We start from the raw sequence: 16985 nt of genomic DNA on the forward strand, positions 1-16985 counted from the left end.
CTACTGTTTGAATATTAAATGCGTAAAAACAATGCAAGTTTGTTATCAGTTTCACAGTTTGTTTGACACTCTATATAATATGATAATGCGAATCGTATAAATAGGTATAATATTATTGAGCATCTTTGATTTGGTTGATTAAGATTAATGATATGATATTCAAATATAAACAAAGCAGTCATTCATGTCAAACACTTAACAAAATTCTTTCTTTTAAATATCAAAATATTCGTTTTAGAGGACTCTGCAGAATTTTTTCGAAAATCGGTTCTGAACGAAATGTAGTATCATCTTCTTTGTGCCTTTCTAAGCAAAAGTTAGTTTTTTTTTAGATACATCATATTAAGACATCTAACGTTTGACCGACGACTGAAAATTGAAAAAAACGGTTTCTGTGATGTTTATCGTTAAGTTGGATATTTCGCGATATATAAATGTATAATCCTCTTTGTGCTTTTCTGACCAAAACAAAAAAATTATTGCTTTTTGCACCATTTATAAGACAGCCAACACCTTTGACCGATGATAGAAAATTGAATAAAAAGCTTTCTATGACTAGAGAGATGAAAGTGAGATGAAAAAGTAGGCTTTCTACATATATATAAATTTTACCTTTAGTAAGAAGTTTGAAGAACTTTTTTTTAAATTTTTTTAAAATAAGTTAATTTATATTATACTAATCAAAATTTAGGTTTCAAAAAGGCAAATCGAATGATTCAGTTAGCAAATTTAAAATAAACATGCCATTGTTGAGACAATGGAAAAATCCCAAAAAATTTCCATAGATCTTAATTGAAATGAAAACTCATTAACGTTGTAATGACTGAAATTGTTTTTCCTGCTTATATTAACTTTTGTTTAGAGAGATTTGGAACATAAATAAAACTTCTTTAATTACAAAATATCAAAAAAACAAATCACATAAAGTTTATTTATTAATGTCATAAAACGCAAAATAGTACTTTATCGCAAATGTAAAATTCAATAATTTTTTACCCAATTGTCAAGAAGGGTTAATGTTTTTCGCGCGAACCTTGTATGTATATATGAATGTGTGTGTATTTGTTTGTATTTCGACAGTAAAGGTACCGTTATATTGGTCTTCAAAACCCAAGTATCTTTAGAATATGTTCGAAAAATATACAAAATGGCAGATTTTGGGCACGAAATAGTAATACAAACAAATCTATTGAGTAGGATATCAAAATAAACAAGTGAAAACAAACAATTGACTGAGTTAATTGTTGAAATACCATGTATAGACAGTGTTGATGAAGCAATCGTTTGTTTTTTGACGGCACGTTAATAAAAAAAGATATCCACTTTTAAATAGCTACACACACACTGATATTCCCATATTATAAAATATGGGAATGCATATTATAAAATTTGCACCTAATAAGCGCCCTCGTGGGTAAACAGTGAAGTTTACAAAAAAATTTTTCAAACAGAAGTTGTTTATTTTTTTATAAAAAACATTTTTTATATTTAAACTTTTGTTCTATCTCTAACGGTTTACAAGATGGGTCCTACGGACCCAAGATCCAATTGACCCATATTGCTCATTTACGAACTTGACCTCAGTTTTTAGGTCCTGAGTACGCTATAAAAATTTCATCTTGATATCTCTTTTCGTTTTTGAGTTATCGTGTCCACAGACGGACGGACGGACGGACGGACGGACAACCGGAAATGGACTAATTAGGTGATTCTATGAACACCTATACCAAAATTTTTTTCGTAGCATGAATATTTTTAGGCGTTACAAACTTTGGACTAAACTTAATATACTATGTATATTTCATATATACATGGTATAAAAAGGGTTTACAAAAATATATACATTATATGTTTAAAAATTAGGAATACTAAATTGGTTTAAAAGTTCTAATATAGCAAAATAAGAGGGTTTTTTTTAGTGCCGGGACACTAAAAATCTAAAATAAAATAAATAATTTAAAAAAATAAAAAACCCGACTGCGTTAAATAACATCTAAAAAGTAAAAAACAAGTCCAGTAGTTTACATAGCGACTTTAACAGTCGAGATCCATTAAAATCTACACCGGTTCAAATCTTCTCAATAATTGACCCCGACTGTTAAAGTTGCTATGTACACTACTTTACTTGTTAAAAAAAATAGTTTTAATTAATTTGAAAATAGTTTTTATTACTTAATATCATCATTTAAAACAGAATGACTTTAAATTCTCGAAACATCTTTCCTAGATAATGAAAAAATATTTACTCTTTAAACAAATAATAAAGCAGTTGGTTGTTATTGTTGACAAATGAAATTAATTTTTACGTAATATTCAAAAGTAATAAAATACGCGCTACATTGAATAAAAATACTCGGAAAGAAAAAATTAAATATTAATTTTTATCCATTCATAAAATCGATCATGAATGAATGAAAATTACATAAATACAGACTTAAAAATAAATTAATAATTAATTACTTTAATTTATAAATAATTATTAAACACACGTAAGTACGTACATACCGTTCAAATATGCAATGACAAAAATATCTAATGATTTCTGTCATTTTAATAATTATTCAATTAACTGGTTTTATTCACAATAATTAGTTCGATTTTTTTTTAAATTCACACACTTTTTGTAAAAAAAAATGGCTCAGCCAAAAACAAATTTTTTTCAGGTATGAACAAGATGATATGTATATTATTTAAAAAAAGATGTGTAGAAAATTTTAATAAATTATTATTATACTTCGTCTCCTGTTTTAATTATTATTTACAATATTTATTTAAAACAGTGGTCCTCAAACAACTTACTTGAATATCAAAATGCACTGAAATTAACTAATGCATTACACTTAATAATCAATATAAAACATTTGGACGGAATATTATAAGATAATTTTGTAATATTATTTGAAATTTGATTAAAATTGATTCATTAAATAAATATGATAGATATTTTTTATCATTTGATGTTAAGATGGAAATTTACAAAATTTATATAATATAGCTTATTCCATTTTATTCTTGATTTGTAAATAAATCTTGGAATTTTTGGGGTTTGTTATTGTGTTTTTATTTATGTAATTACAATGAAATACTTATGTAAATAAATTAAAATTAAAGTAATATGTCCTCTTAACAAGAATCTCTTATCTGTATCAGTTTAAGTCCAATGTGCCCAGCGAAATTAAAGGTAAAATTCAAAGAAAATTTATTCTTATTATCTCAAAGTCATGGAATCGATGATTCTCTTCATTTCTTATTTCGTAACATATAAACAAATTTTATAACTTGCTTTAGATTATCTTATCGATTTGAAATATTGAAAAAATGTGGCATTCTGAAGATAGCTTAAGAGGAAGGTGTCCTATAATGACCACCCTAAGAAAAAAATGTACTTTTTAGCCAAACTATTCGAGGTATGTATAACGTCAAAATATTTTTGGTTTCTTAATTCAAGTATTGCAATATTGGTATGCCAATTTTTCTTTTAGTTGTTCTAATTTTTAGAACTATTACAGTGGATAAAATGATCCCATTGCGTTTTTTACCAAACAGTTCACATAAAATATTAATTGTTCATATTCGCATTACATCAACAATTATTTTGAATACAAAAATCAATGGTAAAATCATCTAAATCAACTCATTACATGATGGGGAACCATTTTACCTTTTACAATTTTACACACAAAATAGGGATCATTTTAACCTATATAAAGGAGATCATTTTACCCGTAACGATATATTTGTCGTAATAGAAACTCATCTGAAAATTTATTATACGCCTATCGACATGTGTTGCCAAGAGTAAAACAATTATCCGGCGAAAAATAATACAAAATAAGAAATTTTAAATTGACATTTGTCTTACCATAGATCAAAAGCAGTAAAATTAAAATTTTTGCTACGAAACACCAAATAGCTTTGACATCGCCATAAGTATTTGTTTAAGAACCTAAAAACTGATTGACAATTTTAGATAAAAATACTAGCCCTCTATCTGCTGGTTAGTTAGTTTCAAGATACTGGATCTATACAAATAAGAGAAAAAAAAAACTTCCTAACGTCAAGAACTAATCGGTAAGTCCTATGTGCACTATTACAACAGCATATAATTTCTTTGGTATTTATCCCCTATATTCCTTACTTCCTTATTTTGTCTTGGTTATGAAACAGGATTATTATGCCATATATTCCTTACTTTCTTATTTTGTCTTGGTTATGAAACAGGATTATTATGCCAGAAATTACTGAAACAGTTAAGGAAAAATCACAGTAATTCCGATAATTGTTAATGTATCGTTAATAGGAAGAAAATTGACTTGGTTGGAATTATGAATTGGATTTTCGAGCGGCAATTAAGAGTAAATTAAATAAAATTAAATGTGGATTTTTTTTAGCTACTGGTTTAATCGTATGCAGTAATTAAAATATGTCAATATTTGAGATCAAACTTTATAAAATTAAGTTGAAAGTGTAATGGCTGACTAGGATATCAATGTTGATAATAATTTATAATATAATTTTTTATTATCCCATATGTCTGTTTAAATTTAAAAGGATATACAAATAAAATGATTAACCTTCAATACTGATACATCAAAAATAATTTCCTTTTAAAAATTTTAAGGAATTATTTAAGCAAAGGAATATCAATTCAAGCGACGATCCAAAAAATTTGATGCAGATAATAAAAATAATTAAAAAATATGAACTTTCATTGTATATGTTTTGATGAATTAATAATTTAATAAATTTCATATCCTTACTTTTTAGTTTAGACCTTTTGTTTACTTCAAGCAAACAAAAATTTTTCGAAAATCGTTTGATTTAGCGATTGAACAATAGCACCTGTCGTATACGATATCTTAGAAACTAATCGTCCAATCGTCAAAGGAATCCTGAGTAGTGAGGAGCAAGACCAAGACCATAGTTATTTTGATATTTCGGTCTTGGTCTGGACGATTGAATCTTGATATTGGTCTTGTAGAGTTGAGCCTGGGTCTTGCAAAAATAACCTCAGTCTTGGTCTTATTATTTCTCTGGCTTTACTTAAAATGCGAAAGAAAAATTTAGTTTGCAAAATTCTTTATAGAGTTCATCAATGATTTCCAATAAAAAGTTTGGTAAAAGTTATGAGTCTTGGTTTGGCGCAGATAAATCTTGGTCTTGCAGAAATAGATATTGGTATTGCAGAGTTGGATCGTGATCTTCATCTTAATTCATACAGATTGGGTCTTGGTACTGGTCTTGTCGAAATGTTACTAAATTGGTCTTGGTCTTGAAAAATTTGCAAGACCAAGACTGCAAGACTGAGAATAATTTTGCTCTTCATTTAAATTACTCTAGAAGGTGATTTTGATCCAAATCCTCTTAAAACAATTAAGAAACATTATTTTTGTATTGGAATTTTATATTATAAAGTCATATCTCGAAAAATACTCAATTTCAAATAAACTGGGTTTTCTGGTTCTATTTACTCCTTATATTCCACGAAAATTTGGTTGATTTGGTTCTATTTACCCTTAATTTACGACGAGTATCTGAGACACTAACTTTTATAAAATGATTGTTTTGTGACGTGCCTTTAAATAAGACTCTGTACTGAATAATGCGTTATTTACGAATAAACTTTATCAATAATTCACAAATTATAATTTGAGAGAATTGTAAACATAGACGAATATATTCAATAAATAAATACGTCATTAAAATGTCTCAAATTTCTTGTTTTTAAATATATTTATTTCAACAGTTTAGTAATCAATGCTTTAAATAAATAATTAATTACAAATTTAAAGTTAATATACTTTTTATCTATTAAAGATAAGTATACATTTTTATAACATATTTTATATTGTTATTAATATCCACCATTACACCTATTTAAGATTAAGTATTATTTACATATTCTCTTCTCTGAGAATTTGAAAAAAAACCACTGATCTTTGAATCTAAGTTTAAGGTAATGCGATCACTGTACTTGGTAGGGATTGATAACATACTCAAGATGTAAAAATACTAATAAACCGGTTTAAAAGTAATCTGATACGCAGGAATTGAGTAGTGTTTAGTTATTTTTTTTAAAATGTGAAGAGCTTACAACAATATGTTCATGCATTTTTGGAAAATTGTGAAAAATGTTATGAACAAGTGCAAAATTTCGAAGTTAGAGAAAGATGAATCCATTATGCTATTCAGGTGAATTACTATGCATTATCCTATTACTAATTTTATGTAAATTAATTAGTTTTCAAATAGTTAAACTTTTTTTAAACTAGTTTTAAAAATGTTTACAGTTTGACCCAACCCAATTCAATACATATATACTCGATAGTGAAAGTTGCACGCTGGAATCTTTTGGTGAAATAGTTTGCTGAAGTAATTCTATGCAAAGGAGGTGTAGGTGTCTAAAATAACTTGCACGCTAGAATATAAATACTATTTAGTGCAGTAAATACGTAAGAAAACACCTTAGATTTTAAAATGATTCTCCCGTTCAGTTTTTCAACGCGATATTTAAGAGACAAATAGTTGTTTTTAAGAAAATACTATAGAAAAAATCGGTGTGTAGGAAGTTGTTTAAAAGAAACGAAAAAGTGCGAAAAACAGGTTACTTGTAAAAAGAAAAAAGAATTTTCATTAAAAACAGAAAGTTCTAGAGGCATTTCACCTTTTACGACTAGCAAATAATTCGTTGTCGTCTGAAACTTTATTTTGAATAGTATTTTTTATAAAAACATTTCGTTGAAAACTAATATAAGGTTTCAAAAAAATGCAAAAATAGGTGCTTTGTGTTATAATATAAAATGTTATACATCAGTTTGTAAATTTTGTAGAGGTTTTGTTTTAGGGCAACTCTTAACGGAGAAAAAAAACTAGATCGAACGAGCACGGCTTTTCCGAAGCACCTATTTTTTACATTTTCGCAAATTATGAGAAAATGCTGTATTAATTTGCAATAAAATTTCTTTTACAAAAAAATACCATTAAAAGCTTAATTTGAGATCAGACAGGATTTCCTGCGTCATACAAGCCGAGAAAATAAATGTCGAAAAATGCGATATTTTCGCGATAAAACCGTGTTTTCTCGTAAGGTTTCATCCTTTTCCTTTTTTTTTAGTTCTAGAACCCTTAATTTTTTTTATCAAAGTCCTTTTTCCATGTATATTTTTACAAAAAAACGTGTTTATCGCACCTTTCCGATTTTTTCCAAAGTATATTTCCTTAAACACTATTATTTTTCTCCTAATTATCCTATTGAAAAACCAGACATATTAATTATTTAAAATTTTAAACTCTTTTGTTTATACTAATTGTTATATTCGTTGTTATGTTGCAAAGCTTCTCATCGCTCCCACCATTATGTTAAAAAAACCCAATAGGAAAGTATTTGTATTCTTGCATCTGCATATTCATACCTGGTAAAATTCAATAAGTAGGGTCGAATTACAAATTATTGAAGGGTTCTCAAAAAATTTCCCAACCCATTTTTCTAATCAAAAACTAGTTCATAAAAGTAAAAAAAAAAGATTTGTTTTGTAGACAATGAAAATTTTAAACAAAATTAAAAAATTTCCGTGATCGTACTCTCTTAATGAAATTTCTTTAAAATAACGTCAAAAGATCCGAGTCCGGTTTGATATCCGTAAGAAGCATTCCAATAAAAACCAAATTCTATATTTCAATAGATAATTTTAAGCATTATTTTAACTACAATTCATGATTTTGTTGAATTAATGTAAATATTTTCACGTGCAGAATGGCGTGTTTGCTTAAATTTTTATTCTGTGATGATTAATAAATTTTTATTTTTTCAATGTTATAAACAATGTTCATTGTTTATCACAAGGAGAGGGGAAAACATTTGTAGTGATATTGCTTTAAATGACGTGCAAAAATACGATTATGACACATTAAAGGTGCAAGTTAGGCCCTCGGTAAGAGGGCCTATAATAAACCAGATAGCCGTAAAAAGAGAAAAACAGTTTTTCATTTTGTGATTGTGTTTTAAAGTTAAAAAGTTTATTGTGCAAAATCGGTTTTCACAAAAATTGATTATTTAAGACAATTTTATTTCATAAATAATCCTAGATATTATTAATTTTTCTTTCGCTGAATTTCACAATTTGTTTGTTTGTCTACAGTCAAATCTTGCATAAGCTTTTCAAGTCACCTGTCCAATATATGAATAATTTTATTATAAAAACTTGTCACCCGCAAGAATTTTATTATAAAAACTTGTCACCTGCAAGTTATATGAACTATGTTAAACGACGATTCCAATTTGCAGAACATTTTAAAACACTGTCTCTTTACACTGTCATACATAGGTGTGTCAGGAAAAAAGCTTGCACTATTTTTATACCATGTATGTTAAAAATATTGATGCTATGAACAAAATTTTGGTATAGGTGTTCATAAAATCACCTAATTAGCCCATTTCCGGTTGTCTGTCTGTCCGTCTATCAGCACAAAAATGAAAAGAGATCAACCTAAAATTTTTATAGCGTGCTGAGGACGTAAAAAGGTGGGGTCGAATTCGTAAATGGGCAACATAGGTCACTTGGGTCTTAAACTCAAAAAAATAGTTATAGAAAAAAATAGAAATAGAACAAAAGTTTAAATGAAAAAATCAGTTATGTATGTATGACATGTATGTATGTGTAATGTGACAGAGTAATCAACACTGTCTATACATGGTATTTCAACAATCAATTCAGTTAATTGTTTGTTTTCACTTGTTTGTTAAAATTTTTGTAACAATAATACATTTTTCTTTAGATGATAAAAATATTGTTTTGTTGTTAATAAAATTACAATGATATCACAATGACTAAATAAGAATGCCAATTCTAGGGCCCATAAAAATTGCATCCTTACAAAGTTGTTATTACTAGTTTGTACTGGAGTCTTAAATTATATATTAAGTTTTATAAAGAACTATCTTGATACCCACTCGCTTCCCTGGACTAAAAAGTCAAGAGCACCGCGTTAGAGCCTCCTCCTCTCTTGCTCTTACTTATCTCCCTTCCATAACACTAGGAAATAGGGGTAGAGATTGTTTTACACATGTAAAATAAATGTACAGGTCTTAAATTTTTATTAAATGTCATATAATCTTGATTCATTGAGTACCATTTTTTTATAGAAATCTTTATGGTTTAAAATGATGCTCATAGTTGGCGAGGGGAAATTTCATAGACTAAATAAAATTTTTACTATAACAAACAAACAAACAAACCTTATTCTCAAAATTATAATATACTAGAGTGATACCCACCCGCTCATAAAGATTGCTCTCGATTATCCCCTTTCTATAACACTCGAAATAATGGTAAGGATTGTTTTACACAGGTAAACTATATGTATGGTTTTCTATTTTTTTAAATGTATAATACTCGTAATTATTCATTGAATATATTAGAAAAGATGGCTGTGAAATATTTTATATTGACTATTTTTACAGAAATCTGCAATTTATGGTAATGTCAAATGTCAAATTTAATTAATTTTTAAATTTTTTTATATTCTTTATTAATATATCTTTATAAATTATATCTCATGTGTTATTCTGAAGTATTAGCTATATTGCTGTACAGTTTAATTAAAAACCATTCGCTAGTTTTAGCCTGAAAGCGAAACAAACAAACAAACAAACATGCTTACTTTCGCATTTATAATATATAGAGATAGGGATTGTACTCTTGGATTTAGCCACGGTATATTAAATAGCCCAAATTAATTAATGAATATTTCTTATGCCAGAAGAAATGCAGTGATTTATGAAACTGCCTTTAATTAAAAAAATCTAATTAATATGTAAAGTTATTTTAATAAAGTTACCAAATTAATATATATATAATATATCCAATCTTTTATATCATGACCTTGTTTAATGGATAATAGACCTATAGTCTGTGATGAAACTATTTTTAGATTAATTATTTAGCAGACAAAAAAAAGCTCTAATTTTTGGAAATTAAAAACAAACTAATTTATTATGATAAATTTTATACTTTTAAATGATTTTTATATCTTACAAGAAATTATATTTATACAGGTTGCTTCAAAAGCGTTATTTTGAAACTACCAAACTAAAAATTAATTAGCGCAGTTTAACAAATTACAAATATTGTATATTTATCAGAGAAATGTCGATAAATTATGAATAAAGGCATGGAAGTTTTTGAAGACTCTATAATTGTTCGACAGATAAAATAAAAATAATTAATTTTATTATGGTTGCAAAAAAATATTTATTAGGAAATTTTCATCGAATTTTGCCAAGTTATATAATTACCGACGTCAATTGAGATTTTTTAATATTATAATTATAGGAAACAAAAAAAGATTCTAATTGATTTATAAACGAGAACTTGATAAATAATACAAGGCAATATTTTAGCCCTTAAGCATCACATTATTATCCTAATTAAATTAAGATTAAATTTTATTATTATTAAAAATCTGTATGTTGAATTGTTGTACTTTATTGCTTTTGATAGCTCTTCGTGAATAACATAATTTTCGAGAAGGTAAAACTCGCTGAACCTAATCAACTTCGGCAACTTCGATAATTTTCATTCACGTTTACTTCGAAATATAACGATTTAAAATTATGTTTCTCAATTATTTAAAGCGCCATTTATATCAGTACAAAGTGGGTATAATAGATTATGGATGTTAGTATTATAAAATATGAAGACTGTCTTTCCACCCGTTTATAAATTGAGTTTAAAGAAATGAATCTCAATGCAGGTTTTGTAATTTGAGGGGTTAATTTCATTCGAATAGTTTGTTTGGTCAGCTAAATTGGATAAAATTGAGTTAGTCTTTTGAAAATCGTTAATTCCTTTTCTAATTTAATAAAGACCAAAGAATCATTCGAAATAACGCGCTGATGGGATGGGAAAAATATTTGAATTTCTATATTTGTTATTATTATCGACGGAATGCGTCTTTTTAGAAATTGCTAGAAGTCCTTCTGGAAATCTGGAAATCTAAGATCTCAGTTTATACTTAAAAACATGTTTATTTTTATTATATATTTAATCAATACTAGCTGACCCGGCGAACTTCGTACCGGCTAACAGTCGATTCCGTTTTTTTTAAATACTTAGGTATTGTGCTATTTGGGACACTAGGTCAGCTATTATAGATTAAAAAAGATACTTACGTCACTCAATTGTTTTGATTTCCCGGAACCTCTCTACTAACACTTAAACTTTATGGTATGGTATTAAAGTTAAAATTGTCTTTTAATTATTATTATGAATCTTCTGTATGGGAAAATATAAAAGTGTTGTTTTTAGACTTTTTCAGACAATTTTTCTCTCCGTAAAAACCATCCTCGTACTTCAAGGACTATTATAAAAAAAGAATAATCGGTTCAGTTGCTCTCGACATTTGCGCTTAGCAACACATTCAGCGATTCATTTTTATATTATAGATTAAAACTTGAATAAAATAAATATAATAATAATTATAATTACTGAAGCATGTAGGTACAATCGTATTTACTTAATTTAAGTAGTATTATTAATCAGTATTAATAATCGAACATGAATTACACGTGATTATATTATTTATATTCTATATAACTACATAGTTTACGGAAATATTAAATTTTATTATAAAAATCTTCTAATGAATCTTCTTGTAAAGAAGATAAGTAAACTATTATAGAAGCCACTTCGTAACATACTTAAATATTATTAAATAAATTTACATGATTTAAGTAAATTTTATATTAATTACATAATATTTATTATATGTTTTTTAATTTTCAATGTCATTCATGCTAATTACAATTTTATGCTATCAAATAATTAAGTGGAATTTGGTATTGTTATACCTTTCTAATATCATCTTTATATTCATTACATGTTCTCAATAGGAAATCTGTTCACTTTGCTGTAAATAGTACGATTCCAAAAAAGAAGCGTCTATATTTTAGTAAGCAAGTTAAAGGACCCCGCACCAATTTTATGGTAAATGGATCTCGGTTAACTTTGCTCATATTGCAAGATTTTGTAGATCTTAGTATTCTGGATCAAAATCTCAATGGGCTTGATGGGCTAATTTACTATCCAAATGCAAACGGTTTTGAGAATAAATGAAAATAAATGTGGATAAGTAAAAATAGCTTATTAAAAGAAAGCTACCATCAAGAAGTTTGATAAACGAAGAAGTTGAAAACTTAAAAATTAAAATTAATGTTTTTCTTTATAAGTGTAAATGTTTTCTTTATAAGTAAAAATTTTTCTTTTTAATTAGAAAAGTGTCCTTAAAGCAATATTTTCAATCCTGCAAATCCTTGAAATGTCCTTAAATTTTAAGTTCCAAATTGGCTAAACACTCTGTAATATCAATTTTCCGAAAATGTGAAAGATTGCTTAACAACTTAGTCAAAGTATTTTTTCTTTAAAACGCAGTGTTAAGGAAAAATTTTATAAATCACTAAAAATACGGAAAATTGAATATTGATGTAGATGAGAATATAAAAAAAAAGTTTATTCTATAAATCGATCGAAAATTTTTAGTCGATAAGTTTGAACTGACCCCTTGTTTCTCTAAAATGCATAGTTTTCGAGTCAATTGCCAAAAAATATGGAAAATATTTGATTTTTCCGAAATTATACTTTTTTTCTGCGAAATTTTTATACTACAGGTAAAAAGCTAAAAATTGGGATAGATAACATTGCTGTACCCAAAACTGCCGCACACAAACATTGAATTTATAAAGGGGTCAGGGTGATTTCTATGACTTGTTCGCTGGACAGTGTTGATTACACTGTCACATTACACATACCTACATGTCACATATATATAACTGATATTCCCACATAATACATACAAAACAATTTGCGCATAATGAAAAAATTTACGTTTCAAATAAAAGTTGTTAATTTTTTTATAAGCAACATTTTTTACATTTAAACTTTTATTCTATCTCTAACGGTTTACAAGACCCAATTAATCTAAGTTGCTCATTTACGAACTCGACCTCACTTTTTACGTCCTAAGCACGCTATACAAATTTCAGCTTGATATCTCTTTTCGTTTTTGAGTAATCGTGATGACAGACAACCAGAAAAGGACTAATTAGGTGATTTTATGAACACCTATACCAAACTTTTGCTCATAGTATCAATATTTTTAAGCGTTACAAACTTGGGACTAAATTTTGGTATATTTCATATATACATGGTATAAAAATGCTATTAGTGCTAAAATTAGTAAATCAGCAAATCTTTTAAGATTTCATGGTGCTTGGACATAAGTAATGAATTTACACTTTGTAATTTAAACCGTCCAAAAAGTGTGCGTATAAAAAATTATTTAATTTTATAATAAAAATATGATAATTATAAATTGTTCAGATTCAGATTCGTATAAATATTTATTAGATGTACCCTTGAAAATTTTATTTTGTACTTAGTTTTGTAAGTATATTTCGTAAGTCATTCAACCACATAGAATAGGTATACTAATAATTGTTATATAAATTTCACAATATTTATAAAAATAATTACTGTTTTCTGGGAACTAATATTGTTAAAAGTTACATACTTGTTTATAATCGAGAATTTGTTATTATTTGATTATTATAACAAACAAGGGTTGTTTGAATCAACTATTTCAATGAGTAAATTGGTAAACCAAAACCTTGGAAAGTGTAAATTTAAATCATCGGATTATTTACGCTATTTAAATGACTTTCAGTATTAGTAGGTAATACGTAGAATTCACAATTTATATTTATGAGTTTTTAAAACCTAGCAATAAAGAATTACAATATAGATTGGCTCGGTTTATTCGTTCGTTACGTGCAAAGTAGTTGGAGGGGACTACTGAATCGATAACAGCGCTCTTATGAAATTTGCAGTAAATCGAAATAATTGCAATTGTTTACATTTAATAAAAACATGTATAATTATTATAATTATTTACATGTAATTGATAAAGAAATAATGTTAAATACGAATTATTAAATAATAACAAGTAATTAAACTTTTTGCATATTTTCTGAACAATTTTGATGCTGAGGGTATTTTTTGATGCTTTACCCTACCCAACAATAGCATACTTCTAACTACTTTACTCAACAATATCTTTACTCTATTGGTTAAATTCAATAGTGCCTTTAACTCCTTAACAATTGGGTTTTAGACGAAAGTCCAAAAGGCACTTTTGACTTAAAATTGTTTAGAGAATACACTCTTAAGCTATGACTATCGAGTCACGAGACACCTTGTATATGCCGTTCCATAAAATTATATTTAACAAAATAATGTATCATTACCATGGAGACTTCTGAAATCAAACTTATGCACGGTGCGAAAAGCATTATGTAATTCATTTCGAGAATTTAAATATTGATCAAGTATCGATAAAAACGTATGTTAATTATGGCTAAGTGAAGTGTGATCCAAGGTACAATATCATGATGTGCAATGAAACATTATATACATACACAATATCAATTCAGTTCACTATAAGGCACAGCATCATAGAATGTGTGTTATTGAAACATTGAAAAATCTACGTGATTATCTTACAGGCAGGCGTCTACTTTTCTGAGAGTCCAGAAACGTTTGTACTTGTATTCTGCCATCAATACTTCTAAGCGTTACTAACTTTAGATTTTTAGGTAAAGGATTTATGTAGGGTGAAATAAGAGTATTAGTTTTTAAGTAATTTAAAATTCAGGACGGTAGCCGGGTCTACTTAACAAGGTCTAATGAAGATTTAAACTATCATCTCATCATCTATATCTGATGTCAAAATTTCTGTTTACTCCCATTCCTAGATGAAGTATCTATTTTGAATAACAAACACGTTTTTAAAAAAGTCATCACCATGAACTAACTATAGCCAATCGTAATAAATCTTGAAGAATAAATCGTAGTTTAAAATTCAGGACCTGAGCTTAGCCGGATCTACTTAACAAGGTCTAACGAAGAGTTAAACTATCATCTCATCATTCATTTCTGATGTCAAAATTTCTGTTTACTCCAATTCCTAGATAAAGTATCTATTTTGAATAACAAACACGTTTTTAAAAAAGTCATCACCATGAACAAACTATAGCTAATCGTAATAAATCTTGAAGAAGATATATGATTATTGCCAAATTGTATACAATTAAGTATTTTTTGGCATATTTTTTCCTCAATTTGTACACAAAATAATTGTACATATATTTAGTTTGATGTATAATTGACATCCGTTGTGAAAATAATGATTTGGGGTTTTTTTCTAACCTTTTTGCCCATGTAATGATTAACTTTAATTTTAAATTCAAGTCATAAACTTGTTGTTATGAATGTGTGATCCATGCGTCATATTGTGGATTTTTGGTATTTAACCTACAATTACTTCTTGTAGTTGTATAATTTTATTACTTTTATTCACTTGCAAAGTTTGAATATGTATGTAATTATTAAACGTAAACAAATCATTGCTTAATTTGAAGATTTTTTCTCATATCTTTCCTTACTACCGTCATATTTCGATTTCTAAATTTATTTTAAAAATTCATAATTAAATTCGAAAGTTTATTTATTTTTTTGTGAAGTCGTAGGTTATTTTTTCTATTCAAACCCAAGTCTTCATTTGATATATCTATGGATCAGTGGTTCTCATAGATTTGCGAACCAAATTTGTGTTTAAAACAACTTTTGTTTTACGCATTTTATTATTAACTCTTTGGATTCACCACAATTTCAGCTCAAACTTAGTATATTTTGTTTGATTTTATAAATAGTTTAAACATTGGTGCTAATAAAGCATATACAGGATATTTAAACAATTAATTCTTCTAGTTGTTTCCCTCTTTTATTATGTACAAACGTTTGAAATTATTAGTATTGTTTGTCTTTATTATGGCTAACAATATTCAAAGGTAAGGTCAAGATCCTATTGCATGATCTTTAGAAACAAAGATAATAAAACAAACAAATATAATGTGAATCAAAGATATTTATATTTCTTGTGGGTGATTTTAAAATTAAAGGTGAATAAACCTTGTTATATTCGCAAAATAAAATTAGAATTTTTAAAGAATATACTTCGTTACAAATTATAAAATACATAAAATATCAAAAGATGCGCCACTTTTGTAGTTTAATTTACGAAATGAAAATTGTCAAAGATACATTTTTAACATGTAACTAGACGCGCCTTTGAAACTTCTTAAATAATAGAAAACTAACGTCTCAATGGCGACAAAAAATAAATAAAATGATAATCTTTAAAAAAAATTGTATCAAACTTACAATCCCTGCCTGCTCTTTGAAAAAATAACATTACTTACTAAATTATAACCATTATAGATATAAGGTTTAGAAATTAAAAAACGGCAAAAGAAAATTATTAAAAACGATACAATTATAGAAGAAATTAATATGTATTATTATTTATTATTTTAGAAAAAATTTTAAAGAAACTAATTTGTTTAATTTTTTTTTTATATAAATTCAGGGAATAAATTCAAAATGTGTTTTAAGTTTTGAACAGATTGATTTTTTGAAAAATTTTCTCTATAAAAATATTAAAAAACGGTGGTTTTATCATATTTTTATTTATTTATAATACCTTGTAGTCTGATCAACAATTTGAATGCGGTAACGATTTTTTTCCATACAAAGCGGAATTGATAAACATTTTTGAAATTTACGGACACTTTTTACGTAGATTATTTTTTATTTTTGAAATATTAATATTATCCTCAGCGAGGTCATGGTCTTGTGGTTAGGATGCCCGTTCTTCATTAGTTCAAAACCCACCCCGCAACAGATTGTTTTAAAATTTTTAATATTAAAAATATAGAATTTATAACAAAAATAATCAATTACTTAGGTATGCTTTTTGAATAATTAATTGATAAGCTTCCTCGGAGTTTCTGCTAGGAATTATATTCCCTATGCCATTAAATTGTCTTAACGGAACACCTTTTATACACAGTGTAAAAACTTTAGAATTGCATT

The 16985-nt window shown here is 26.9% G+C and overlaps 1 protein-coding gene across 1 annotated transcript in view; it reads right to left on the reverse strand.

The window, feature by feature from the left end:
• Positions 1 to 16985, reverse strand: part of LOC123294635 (28S ribosomal protein S9, mitochondrial) — a 49886-nt gene that overhangs the window by 14032 nt on the left and 18869 nt on the right. The gene's annotated exons all lie outside the window — the stretch shown is intronic.

The sequence above is a fragment of the Chrysoperla carnea genome, chromosome 3 (assembly GCF_905475395.1).
Source record: "Chrysoperla carnea chromosome 3, inChrCarn1.1, whole genome shotgun sequence".
Taxonomy (NCBI): domain Eukaryota; kingdom Metazoa; phylum Arthropoda; class Insecta; order Neuroptera; family Chrysopidae; genus Chrysoperla; species Chrysoperla carnea.